The 12,979-nt window shown below is 44.5% G+C and overlaps 1 protein-coding gene across 3 annotated transcripts in view; it reads left to right on the forward strand.

Moving 5' to 3' along the window:
* The window catches only part of NELL1 (neural EGFL like 1), an 843,611-nt gene that overhangs the window by 491,843 nt on the left and 338,789 nt on the right, over nt 1-12,979 (forward strand). The gene's annotated exons all lie outside the window — the stretch shown is intronic.

The following is a 12,979-nucleotide window of genomic DNA, read 5'->3' on the forward strand; positions in this document are numbered from 1 at the left end:
TGACTGCACCAGCAGAATAGTGAGTGCAGCTCTGGAGTATAATACAGGATGTAACTCAGGATCAGTACAGGATAAGTAATGTATGTACACAGTGACTGCACCAGCAGAATAGTGAGTGCAGCTCTGAAGTATAATACAGGATGTAACTCAGGATCAGTACAGGATAAGTAGTGTATGTACACAGTGACTGCACCAGCAGAATAGTGAGTGCAGCTCTGGAGTATAATACAGGATGTAACTCAGGATCAGTACAGGATAAGTAATGTATGTGCACAGTGACTGCACCAGCAGAATAGTGAGTGCAGCTCTGGAGTATAATACAGGATGTAACTCAGGATCAGTACAGGATAAGTAATGTATGTACACAGTGACTGCACCAGCAGAATAGTGAGTGCAGCTCTGGAGTATAATACAGGGATGTAACTCAGGATCAGTACAGGATAAGTAATGTATGTACACAGTGACTGCACCAGCAGAATAGTGAGTGCAGCTCTGGAGTATAATACAGCATGTAACTCCGGATCAGTACAGGGTAAGTAATGTAATGTACACAGTGACTGCACCAGCAGAATAGTGAGTGCAGCTCTGAAGTATAATACAGGATGTAACTCAGGATCAGTACAGGATAAGTAATGTATGTGCACAGTGACTGCACCAGCAGAATAGTGAGTGCAGCTCTGGAGTATAATACAGGATGTAACTCAGGATCAGTACAGGATAAGTAATGTATGTACACAGTGACTGCACCAGCAGAATAGTGAGTGCAGCTCTGAAGTATAATACAGGATGTAACTCAGGATCAGTACAGGATAAGTAGTGTATGTACACAGTGACTGCACCAGCAGAATAGTGAGTGCAGCTCTGGAGTATAATACAGGATGTAACTCAGGATCAGTACAGGATAAGTAATGTATGTGCACAGTGACTGCACCAGCAGAATAGTGAGTGCAGCTCTGGAGTATAATACAGGATGTAACTCAGGATCAGTACAGGATAAGTAATGTATGTACACAGTGACTGCACCAGCAGAATAGTGAGTGCAGCTCTGGAGTATAATACAGGGATGTAACTCAGGATCAGTACAGGATAAGTAATGTATGTACACAGTGACTGCACCAGCAGAATAGTGAGTGCAGCTCTGGAGTATAATACAGGATGTAACTCAGGATCAGTACAGGATAAGTAATGTATGTACACAGTGACTGCACCAGCAGAATAGTGAGTGCAGCTCTGGAGTATAATACAGGATAAGTAATGTATGTACACAGTGACTGCACCAGCAGAATAGTGAGTGCAGCTCTGGAGTATAATACAGGATGTAACTCAGGATCAGTACAGGATAAGTAATGTATGTACACAGTGACTGCACCAGCAGAATAGTGAGTGCAGCTCTGGGGTATAATACAGGATAAGTAATGTATGTACACAGTGACTGCACCAGCAGAATAGTGAGTGCAGCTCTGGAGTATAATACAGGATGTAACTCAGGATCAGTACAGGATAAGTAATGTATGTACACAGTGACTGCACCAGCAGAATAGTGAGTGCAGCTCTGGGATTAGGCTACTTTTACACTTGTGTTTGGTGCGGATCCGTCATGGATCTGCACAGACGGATCCATTTGTATTATCTTTAACATAGCCAAGACGGATCCGTTTTCTATTGTGCCAGATTGTGTCATAGAAAACGGATCCGTTTGGCTCAGTTTCGTCAGACGGACACCAGAACGCTGCAGGCAGCCTCCAGAGCGGAATAGCGACTGAACGGAGGCAAACTGACGCATTCTGAGCGGATCCTTTTCCATTAAGAATGCATTAGGGCAAAACTGATCCGTTTTGAACCGCTTGTGAGAGCCCTGAACGGATCTCAAAAACGGAAAGCCAAAACGCCAGTGTGAGAGTAGCCTTAGTATTTATATAGACATTCTATATATAAACTGTGAAATGGTCTTCACAGATAATGTGCACTTTAATTTGATAGCAGTGCCTGCTGACTTTAAAGGGAGTCTGTCACCACTTTTTTGCATGTTAGACCATTAAAATAGGGTTATTTGATCCAGCCAGAACATAAAAACGGTACCTTTGTGGTAGAAAACGGACTTTTCAATTTGCAGAAAACGAACTTATAAGATTATTTTCGGAGCCCTCTCAAGTGCCCAGGGCGGTCTCTCAATCCTCAGAGCCCAGGCAGGCACCTCCTAAACGGCTGATAACGCCGCCCTCCGTGCGCCTCTGCCCGCCCGTTTACTCCCCTCCCCTGTCCCTTTCCACTGCGGCTGTGCGGTACAAATCGTAGCGGGCGCATGCGCAATGCGATGCCCGCTCCTGGCAGGGCATCGCAATACCTATTGCGCATGCGCCGGCTAAATGGCGATTAGCCGGCGCATGCGCAATAGGTATTGCGATGCCCTGCCAGGAGCGGGCATCGCATTGCGCATGCGCCCGCTACGATTTGTACCGCACAGCCGCAGTGGAAAGGGACAGGGGAGGGGAGTAAACGGGCGGGCAGAGGCGCACGGAGGGCGGCGTTATCAGCCGTTTAGGAGGTGCCTGCCTGGGCTCTGAGGATTGAGAGACCGCCCTGGGCACTTGAGAGGGCTCCGAAAATAATCTTATAAGTTCGTTTTCTGCAAATTGAAAAGTCCGTTTTCTACCACAAAGGTACCGTTTTTATGTTCTGGCTGGATCAAATAACCCTATTTTAATGGTCTAACATGCAAAAAAGTGGTGACAGACTCCCTTTAAGGGTGTCTGCTGTACCCATCATGATTTCACACCTTACTTACTTAACACAATGTATGGATCATATCGCACAAAGTGTTTTAATGTGTTGTAATGAAGATCCTGAAAAAGTAAAGTAATGAATCGGAGCGATGGAAGTATCGGCTTCGTGTAGCAGACGGCTTTGCTGTCATTAATGTGTTTGATGAATTGTTGTAGAAAGATATCGTGATTTATGTGGAAATGTTTAAATCCAATATAGAAATTTGTAAGAAAACTGCTTATGTGTCAAGTGGATAAACCACATAATTGTTGGTGTGGCATTGGCAAGAGGGGCCCTGTGGTCCCCCATGGCTGAGGAGACTGCTGAGACCCCTATAGTTTCGCCCCTCGAGTAAGGCGGTTAGAGCCTTTTCTTGTGTAGAGAATGTCAAGTGATTGGGGCAGAACTGTTATGCAGAGGACGCATATAACGGCTCCATGCCAATCAGTGGATATCTAGAACATCAAATTCTTTACAATGAGATTGGAGAAGCCTTCTAGACCTAGGACCTCGACCATCTAGCCCAGATTTTTCTCTTTGAGAGGAACAGCCTCCTAAAAGACCATTCTTCACTGCAAATGTGAATGTTCATCTTAGAGGACTCACTGTATGTAGGACGGGGAACTACAAATCCATCACAGTAAAATCAGGTTTGTCTTTTGAAGAAGCTTTACTGTACTGACTTTTTCTTAGTTCTTGGTAATTGCTCATGATACCTCTTCTCTCATGGAGGTCTCACTGTACATAAGAATTAAAACTGAAAAAAATCCATCATGGAAAAATCATGTGATCTTCTCAAAGAGGTGGTCTTTTGAAGAAGCTTTACTGTACAGCCTTTATCTTGGTTCATAATGATTGCTCAAGTTAACATATCTTTTCTCAGAGGTCTCGTTGTACATAGGATATTAAATTGAAAATCCACAATAAAAAAACTTTGTCTAGACCAGTGTTTTCCAACCAGTGTGCCTCCAGCTGTTGCAAAACTACAACTCCCAGCATGCCCGGACAGCCTTTGGCTGTGCGGGCATGCTGGGAGTTGTAGTTTTGCAACAGCTGGAGGCACACTGGTTGGGAAACACTGGTCTAGACCAGCAATGGTCTTCTGAAGGAAGTGTCTTTTGAAGAAGCTTTACTGTACAGCCTTTGTCTTAGTGATTGCTTGTGATATCTCATCTCTGAGGTCTACTGTACATAGGAAATTGAATGAACTGAAAATCGACCATGTAAACATCAAATCTAGACCAGTAGTCTTTCCAAAATGGTGGTCGTTTAAACAGGCTTTGCTGTACATCTTTTGTCTTCTCACGACATTCCTTATGTATCAGAGGATACATAGTTGCAAATTCTGTAAAGCTGGGAGTTGTAGTTTTGCAACAGCTGGAGGCACACTGGTTGGGAAACACTGGTCTAGACCAGCAATGGTCTTCTGAAGGAAGTGTCTTTTGAAGAAGCTTTACTGTACAGCCTTTGTCTTAGTTGCTTGTGATATCTCATCTCCGAGGTCTACTGTACATAGGAAATTGAATGAACTGAAAATCCACCATGTAAACATCAAATCTAGACCAGTAGTTTTTCCAAAATGGTGGTCGTTTAAACAGGCTTTGCTGTACATCTTTTGTCTTGGTTGTTTGGTGATTTCTCACGACATTCCTTATGTATCAGAGGATACATAGTTGCAAATTCTGTAAAGCGAAATAACCCTGTTACATTGTATCCATATCCAGACCCGTGAAAGCCTGTGTTTTTCACATCAGCCAAATTAGTGCAAGGAAAGCCGTAAGCCTTCTGACAGCAATGTGACCGCGATGCACCCGGCGCTCTGCAGATAGCCCTGGCCTGGTGCGCAGTAAATGGATATAGGTTGTTGCTGAACATGAAGCCTCCTGGAGTCCTGTCATTTATTAGAGCCCGACTGTTTGGATTGTGCGGCTGGTCCCAGGTGGCATTCTGCTAAGCTTAGATAACAGCTGTGTTTCTATAAATGATCTATTTGCAATGCAGATGTTCTGCCGCAGCCAGTCAGCGTAGAGAGCGCGGCACGGCTCCATCTATCACAGACATGGGGGGTTTCGCTTTTTAAACAGAAACAAAACACCTTTCGTCAAACGCTTGTCTACCATATGGAGTCGACGGCAGAACTTTTAAAAAAATCTGGATTTTTTTGAAGGAAATACATATTTGGCTGTTTTGCATCTACACCGCGATTGTGCATAATACATGAGCCTCGGCTTTTACAAGTCAGGGAGCGGATTTGTTTTTAGCGTGAAGAGTAAATAGAGGGGCGACACGTAAGAGCGCGGCGCGTTGTAGGAGCAGTTATTATTCTGCCGCCTTGTGTAATTGGCTGTTTGCAGTTAAATCTATTGTAGCGATGTTTGCAGCAAAATCTATTAACACGACAAAGCACAAAGGAATGCAGATATTTTAGCTTGACGCCCGTCACGTGGAAAGACAGCGAGGACGGCCGTGTGTCGATGCAGAATGAGAACCAATTCAGAGTTCAGGCCCAATGTCTCCCGCTTCAGACAACGTATTACAAGTCTTAGGTGATTCTTTGTTACATCTGTTCCTGGGAAAGTTGGGTGACAACCTAGTTTTACCTAGTATTCTCTGCTCTCTATAGTCAGATTTGATCTTCAGGGAGCTAGAAAAGCTGGGTGACTTTATTGGTTGTCACTCTTCTTTCTTTGCAGAAACCTTTAAAAAATAAAAAAAAAGTTGACCACAATTTCATTGTTTTTTCCCCCTCCCATAAATATAATTGATCACCTACTCACAGGACCCCCCCCAGTCATGAGAACTGGGGTCTCTTCGATGTCCATGTATGAACACAACTCCATTCACTGCTTGTGGGGCTCCCGAGTACAACTCTCATCTACCCGTCCCACAGAAGCAAATGGGACGTTAAAGGGGTTGCCCCATCAAAAATATTGTACATTTTTCCATCGAGCACCTGGATCTGAATACTTTAGCGACTGCATGTAATTTAATATAGCCACAAGGTTTTCAAACGAATGTATCTGTACAGCGCCACCTGCTGTTTGTTCCTTTCTGTATTTCTCCATCCACTTCACTGAAGTTTAAATCTTCCAACTCACGCCAGGTCTAAAAAAAAAGGGGGGCAGGTAAGGGGGCAGGCTGGCAGGCCTATCTCATTTTATCATTCTCTATGCCAGGTTTAGGCCCCATGCACACGACCGTTGTGTGCATCCGTGGCGGTTGTGCCGTTTTCAGGGTTTTTTTTCGCGGACCCATTGACTTTCAATGGGTCCGTGGAAAAATCGGAAAATGCACAGTTTTGCAGCCGAGACCGTGATCAGTGTACCCTGTCCGTCAAAAAAATATGACCTGTCCGTCAAAAAAATATGACCTGTCCTATTTTTTTTGACGGACAACGGTTCACGGACCCATTCAAGTCAATGGGTCCGTGAAAGAACACGGATGCACACAAGATTGGCATCCGTGTCCGTGATCCGTGGCCGTAGGTTACTTTCATACAGATGGATCCGAAGATCCGTCTGCATAAAAGCTTTTTCAGAGCTGAGTTTTCACTTCGTGAAAACTCAGATCCGACAGTATATTCTAGCACAGAGGCGTTCCCATAGTAATGGGGACGCTTCAGGTTAGAATATACTAAAAAAATTGTGTACATGACTGCCCCCTGCTGCCTGGCAGCACAGACATCGCAGCTCGCAGGTAAGTATGATGCTTCTACAAATTGCTAAGTAACCATGGCAACCGGGACTGCAGTAGCGTCCCGGTTGCCATGGTTACCGATCGGAGCCCCAGCGATTAAACTGGGACTCCGATCGGTACTCTCCACTGCCACTAATGATAGGGGGGGAGATTTTAATTAGGAGGGGGAGGGAGGGGAGAGGGCCCACTGGCCACCAACGAGTTAACTACAGGGGAGGGAGGGGGGGGCTGGCTACCAACGAGTTAACTACAGGGGAGGGAGGGGGGGCCCACTGGCCACCAATGAGTTAACTACAGGGGGGGAGGGGGGCGGCGGCCGCACTTGCCACCAATGAGTTAAAAATAGGGGGGGGGGGGGTCTGCCCCCTGCTGCCTGGCAGCACCTGCCAGGCAGCAAGGGGCAGTCATGTACACAGTTTTTTAGTATATTCTAACCTGAAGCGTCCCCATCACCATGGGAACGCCTCTGTGTTAGAATATACTGTCGGATCTGAGTTTCACGATGTAACTCATATCCGACAGTATATTCTAACATAGAGGCGTTCCCATGGTGATGGGGACGCTTCAAGTTAAAATATACCATCGGATTGGAGAAAACTCAGATCCGATGGTATAAAGGGACTCCTGACTTTACATTAAAAGTCAATAGGGACGGATCCGTTTGCAATTGCACCATATTGTGTCAACGTCAAACGGATCCGTCCCCATTGACTTGCATTGTAATTCAGGACGGATCCGTTTGGCTCCGCACGGCCAGGCGGACACCAAAACAACTTTTTTTTTCATGTCCGTGGATCCTCCAAAAATCAAGAAAGACCCACGGACGAAAAAACTGTCACGGATCACGGACCTACGGACCCCGTTTTTGCGGACCGTGAAAAAAAATACTGTCGTGTGCATGAGGCCTTAGGCATAGAAAATAGTCAGTAAGGAAACTGCGCTGGATGCGCCGAAGTTATGCAAAGTCCAGCGCCTCTTCATAACTCTGGCGATCCAGTCTTGACCGATCTTTATTAGACGGGCATTAATAAATGACCCCATAGTCTTTATTCACATACTTATAGTAAGTTTATTTGGAGAATGCATAGCCCTAATATTTGGAGATAATATATTATACATGATAATGCTTATTCAGGCACTATATAGCAGTATTTTAGGCTTTTTGGGGACTGTATGCCACTGTTATTTTAAGCACCACATGGCAGTATTATTAGTGAAATGCATTGCCATTAGACACAATACAGCACCATTATGTTTGGTTTGGGTTGTGCTCTGTTTGTTACTTTTTATTTGAAAGGATAGGATGCTACAGTATTATATGGGCACATATTGAAACTGCGGCAATTAACAGACGGGCATGTGGCCCCTACTTTCAGTCTGCCTCATATCACTTTTAATCTAAATGAAGAGAGGATTCTAGTTTGACATTTGGAGGACCTTCCTGTGACATCAAATGTATTTTACCCGACATTAAAAAAATTACAGACAATTACACAAAATTGAGAATGGATTTTATTCCCTGCGTTTGTTTGTTCTGGTTCGACATAAAAGGAGACTTCAGACGGTGAAGAAGCCTTTGCACCAAATAATTGAACTATTCAGGGGATATTTTGTGTTCTTTGCTTTAGGTATCAGTCACAGAAAACAAGGGCGGTAAATGACAAGCTGATGAAGAGCGGCATTGGGAGGCTTCTAACCTGGAGAGCTGCTACTAGGCAGCACTTATGGGGGCAACACGTGCAATGGGGGGAAGGGATTTATCAATAGTGTTGTAAGACGCATTAAAGGGGTTCGAAAAACATGGCTGCTTTCTTCCCAGAACAGTGCCACTCCTGCACATAGGTGGTCTGCGGTATTACAGCTCATCACTATTCATTTCAGTGAAGCTGAGCTGCAATACTGGATACAACCTATGAACAGGAGTGGCGCTGTTTGGAGCATATTGATATTATGACTCGCCACGTCCCTTTCGCCAACACTTTTTAAACCTATTGAGGTAGGCTTTAAAGGGAACCAGTCACCAGTTTTATGGTGTCCTAACTAAGGGCAACATAAATAAGTGACTGATTCTCTTAGCTAAATGCTGGGTCACTTTCTTTAATTGACCCAGTCAATCTGCCAACATCTTGTATTGAAAAGCTCCAGCTGATAATGATGAGTCCTGAATATTCATGAGCTCCTGACTCTCCCCGCCCACCTGCTGCTGATTGAGAGTTATTTTCCATATGAATCAGCAGCAGGTGGGCAGGGGAGTGGCTATAGCTGTTAATTAAATATACGCTGAACTCACTGACATCACGCTGGACTCAAATCAGCTCATTAGCATGTGGCATCTTTGTGTGTATATTATGAGGTAACATCTGCCACACCAGTAAGTGAATACATCTAAGGTACTTTTTAGTAGTTAATGATTGTATATAATTAGTTAGATTATTATCAAAAATATCCACATGAGAGGTTCCCTTTAAAGGGAATCTGTCACCTTCTTTTAGCATTTTAAGCTGTCACCATCGCCATGTTCACTAAAGTACCTTATTTCCTGCAGTCTTCTTCTTACTTTATTTTGTTTTGTTCTTTTGATAAAAAAGCCCTTTTTATGTTATGCTAATGAAGCTCCAAGATGCCCAGAGGGGCGTTTTTTTCCTCTCTGGTGCCCAGTGACGCCCGCCTGCAGTGCCCAGCCCGCCTTAATTTGAATCCCAAGAACGCCTCCTGATCCTGAAATAACCACCCACAGGTCCGGCAAACTGTTCCGCCCCGTCCCCACGTCATCGTCTACCTTCTAGAAATGCCCCGTCCTTCTTCCTGTCGGTGGCCAGAAATCTCGCGCAGGCGCAGTACCGCCTGCAGCCTGTGCAATCATCAACCTCCTCAGGGCAACAGCGCTCAGATTACGTCACTGGGCTCCGCGCATGCCCTGTGAGACTTTTGAGGCTGTTGCCCTGAGGAGGTTGATGATCGCGCAGGCCGCACGCGGTACTGTGCCTGCGCTAGATTTCTGTCCGCCGACAGAAAGAAGGACGGGGCATTTCTAGAAGGTAGACGATGACGTGGCGAGGGGGCGGAATCCGTTTGCCGGGGCTGTGGGAGGTTATTTAAGGATCAGGAGGCGTTCTTGGGATTCAAATTAAGGCGGGCTGGGCACTGCAGGGGGGCGTCACTGGGCACCAGAGAGGAAAAAAACGCCCCTCTGGGCACCTTGGAGCTTCATTAGCATAACATAAAAAGGGCTTTTTTATCAAAAGGACAAAACGAAATAAAGTAAGAGGAAGACTGCAGGAAATAAGGTACTTTAGTGAACATAGCGATGGTGACAGCTTAAAATGCTAAAAGCAGGTGACAGATTCCCTTTAAAGGTGCATTTAAACTCATGTACTTAACTTTTTTTTGCTGCAATTTATGACACCGTTCGGGTATGGTTTAGCTGATCTAGTAAAAGTGGCAGAAGTTTTCTCAGATGTGCCGCATATTCTCCACATTGTGTCCTGATAATCCAGGTAGCTGTAGAAATAAAAATTCCCTCCAGTACAACCAGAATTCAGATTTCTTGCCTGTTCGGAGCCTTCATTGCCAATGAATTAAAGTTTCCCACAATATGAATAATGTTCCCCCAGCAATTCCTCTTTTTCTAATGTCCCACTCGTTCTTTTATCGCATGATGGTAGATTGAATGCTACAATCAGCGTTCATCACTCAGTAAAATTAGTAAAATCAGTAAAATTTTGAGGAATGAACAAGAAATGTTTTGACCCAGAGGCGTTCTAGAAAGGCAGCTAAAGTTCATTTCTCCTGCAGCGCCGCCACAGTGGGAATGGAGCATTACACAGCTCCCATAAAACTCTATAGACTGCTTGTGCAATGAGGTCCTCCAGAGTAAGGGCTCATTCAGACGACCGTAATGTTTTGCGGATGCCAGCCTGTGTGCGTTCTGCAATTTGCGGACCTCACATGGGTCCGCTCCTGTTCCACAAAATTAGGGATCGGGTGCGGACCTGTTTTATACGGCCATGGTTTTCCATGGTCCAGTGGGTCCAGAGGAGCTCCTGTGCCCGTCTCGGCATTCAACTGTATTGCTGTCCTGAGTACAGCGATGCAGTTGAATATGTACCATGGAAGCACTCACTGCCCCCCTTTCCCCTAACTGGTGCTGCCTGAGGCAATCGCCTTACCTCGCCTAGTTGGCGATACACCCCTGAGTGGGCCCCACAAACTGTCTTAGTTGCTCATATCTAGCCCGTGGAAGATAGATTCTATTATACTTACTGTCTCAAAGTTGTGTGGTTTGACCGCTCAGGAACCCGGTCAGGTGATCCTCCTCTTCTGAAAATCCTGCATCTGCCAATGACATGTCTTTGACCAGGTTTCTGGTCTGGTCGATGGATGGACCTAAGTACTATTCCTGTCCGTGGCGCATGTCTAGATGAGGTGGATTCACAGCCGAACCAAAGTCCCTGTCCACTGACCAGACCAGAGACCTAGTAAAGAACACAACGTTGGCAGAAGCAGAATTTTCAGAAGACGAGTGTCATATGATCGGGTTCCTGAAAGACGATCCATGCAACTTTGAGACGGTAAGTTTAATCCCATTCAAGATTTTGACAGGCAAGATATGAGCCATCAAGGTGGGTTTGTGGGGCCTGCTGGGTTCTGGAAGTCCCCTTCAATTTAGCACTGATTTGCACAGTATTAAAAAGGTAGATTCAAACCAGACAAACCCTTAAAATAATATTCTCATCTCATTATGGCATATTCATAGCATCTGCCACAGCTTATGTGGGTCCCAGAGGTGAGACCTGCAGCTATGTCTTGTGGATATGCCACAAATGTCTGAGATGAGAATACCCCTTTAAGGGAATCTATTGCTTCAAACTATGTCTAGAATGTACAGTTTGTTGTATTATATACCAGCCGGCAGTATTTATGGATGTTTAGCACCTTTACACTGCTTTCCTTTGCGCCTTTCTGACACTGAGGAGACAGAAGAGACTTTCTTTCTGCATTACTTATTACACACTCTCTGGCGTGAAAGGTAAATTATACTTATTTCCATAACATATTTCAATTAGATCTTCATGATCATTCAATTTAAATGTGAAGCCGATCTCGCAGCCAAGTCATTACATTTTAGTCGGGAAGATTCACAGTCAATAAAAGCAGCCTTGACCTAAACTAATGTTCCAGTTCCCGAAGCTTTTACTAGAGCTGGCGTTTACTGAACGTTATGTTGCATTATTTAATATATGAATAGAATATATTTATATTCAGATATAATCCATACCAAGCGTCAGGTGTTCTGCGTGATACATTGTAACAACTCCGGAATGTTGACAATAGATCTTCCCTGTTTTACAAGCAGCTGCAATATCCATATATTATCCACCTCGTCATCCATATTAACGCCTTATAAAAGCTATTTAGCCAGATAATAAATATTGATAAGGGCTGGTAAATCTAGATTTAGCATAGCACAGGGGGCTGGAGTTTATTACTGGAGAATTGTGCACTGGAACCAGTGAATTGTGGGTATTTGTATACAGCAGCATACCACTAAGAACATCATAAATAAACCATGGCGTTAATTCCGGTGAGTACACAAAATAGCCGAGCAGAAAGTAAAGAAATGACGCTTCAGAGCTGCTGCTAATCCTGATTTACAATTTTATAGGAAGCCAGACGTTTTCCGTCCTGCCACTTATTCGCGTAGGCAATGTGACTGTATTGACAAAAGATTGCATATCAGAATTCTTTTCGTAGGGTATCTGTCATTTTGCAACCATTTTTATTGCTTCAGTGTATATACAGTATGAAACAATAGAATAGACTTTATTAGAAATCTCTAAAGGTTTTGGTATACGGACTTGTGTGTCTCCATGGTAACAGACTACAACCAGGCCCTGTGTAGTCTGATCCTGTTATTATGTGGTATTCTTTTTTATCCAGCACATCCTTACCCATAAATCATCAAGAAGTTTTGTTTTTCTTCCTGTTATATGTTGATAACGCTTAAAGGGTCTTCCAGCTTCAGGATATTGAAGGTCTATCCTCAGGATAAGTCATCAATATCTGAACGGTGAGGGTCTGGCTGTTGGTTTCCCTGCTGATAAGCTGTTTGAAGGGGCCACAACACTTGTGCCTAGCTGCCATCTACTTAGTTGTACTGGAGCAGGATATTGCAACTTCATCCTATTCACTTGAACTCCGGGGCGTAACTACCATGCGACTGCTATGGGGCCCAGGGCAAGAGGGGGCCCAGTCTTAGTTGGGATTATCTCCTCTGTTACTGGAGGTGAAAACTTAACCAGGATTCTACCCTCTAAAGAAACAACAAAAGCAAATGAAGCATTGGAAAAATGGCCCAAGGGTAATTGAAAAGGGTTTAGGCAGAAACCCTTCTGTCCTGTGTGGGGGGCCTGGTTTGATCCTTGCTATGAGGCCCTTACTTCTCTATGTACACCACTGCTTGAACGGGTGAAGGTGTAATAACCGGCAGCACCACTACCAAATAGATGGTGTGCTGGTA

Source organism: Bufo gargarizans, chromosome 10, assembly GCF_014858855.1.
Source record: "Bufo gargarizans isolate SCDJY-AF-19 chromosome 10, ASM1485885v1, whole genome shotgun sequence".
NCBI classification, from domain to species: Eukaryota; Metazoa; Chordata; class Amphibia; order Anura; family Bufonidae; genus Bufo; species Bufo gargarizans.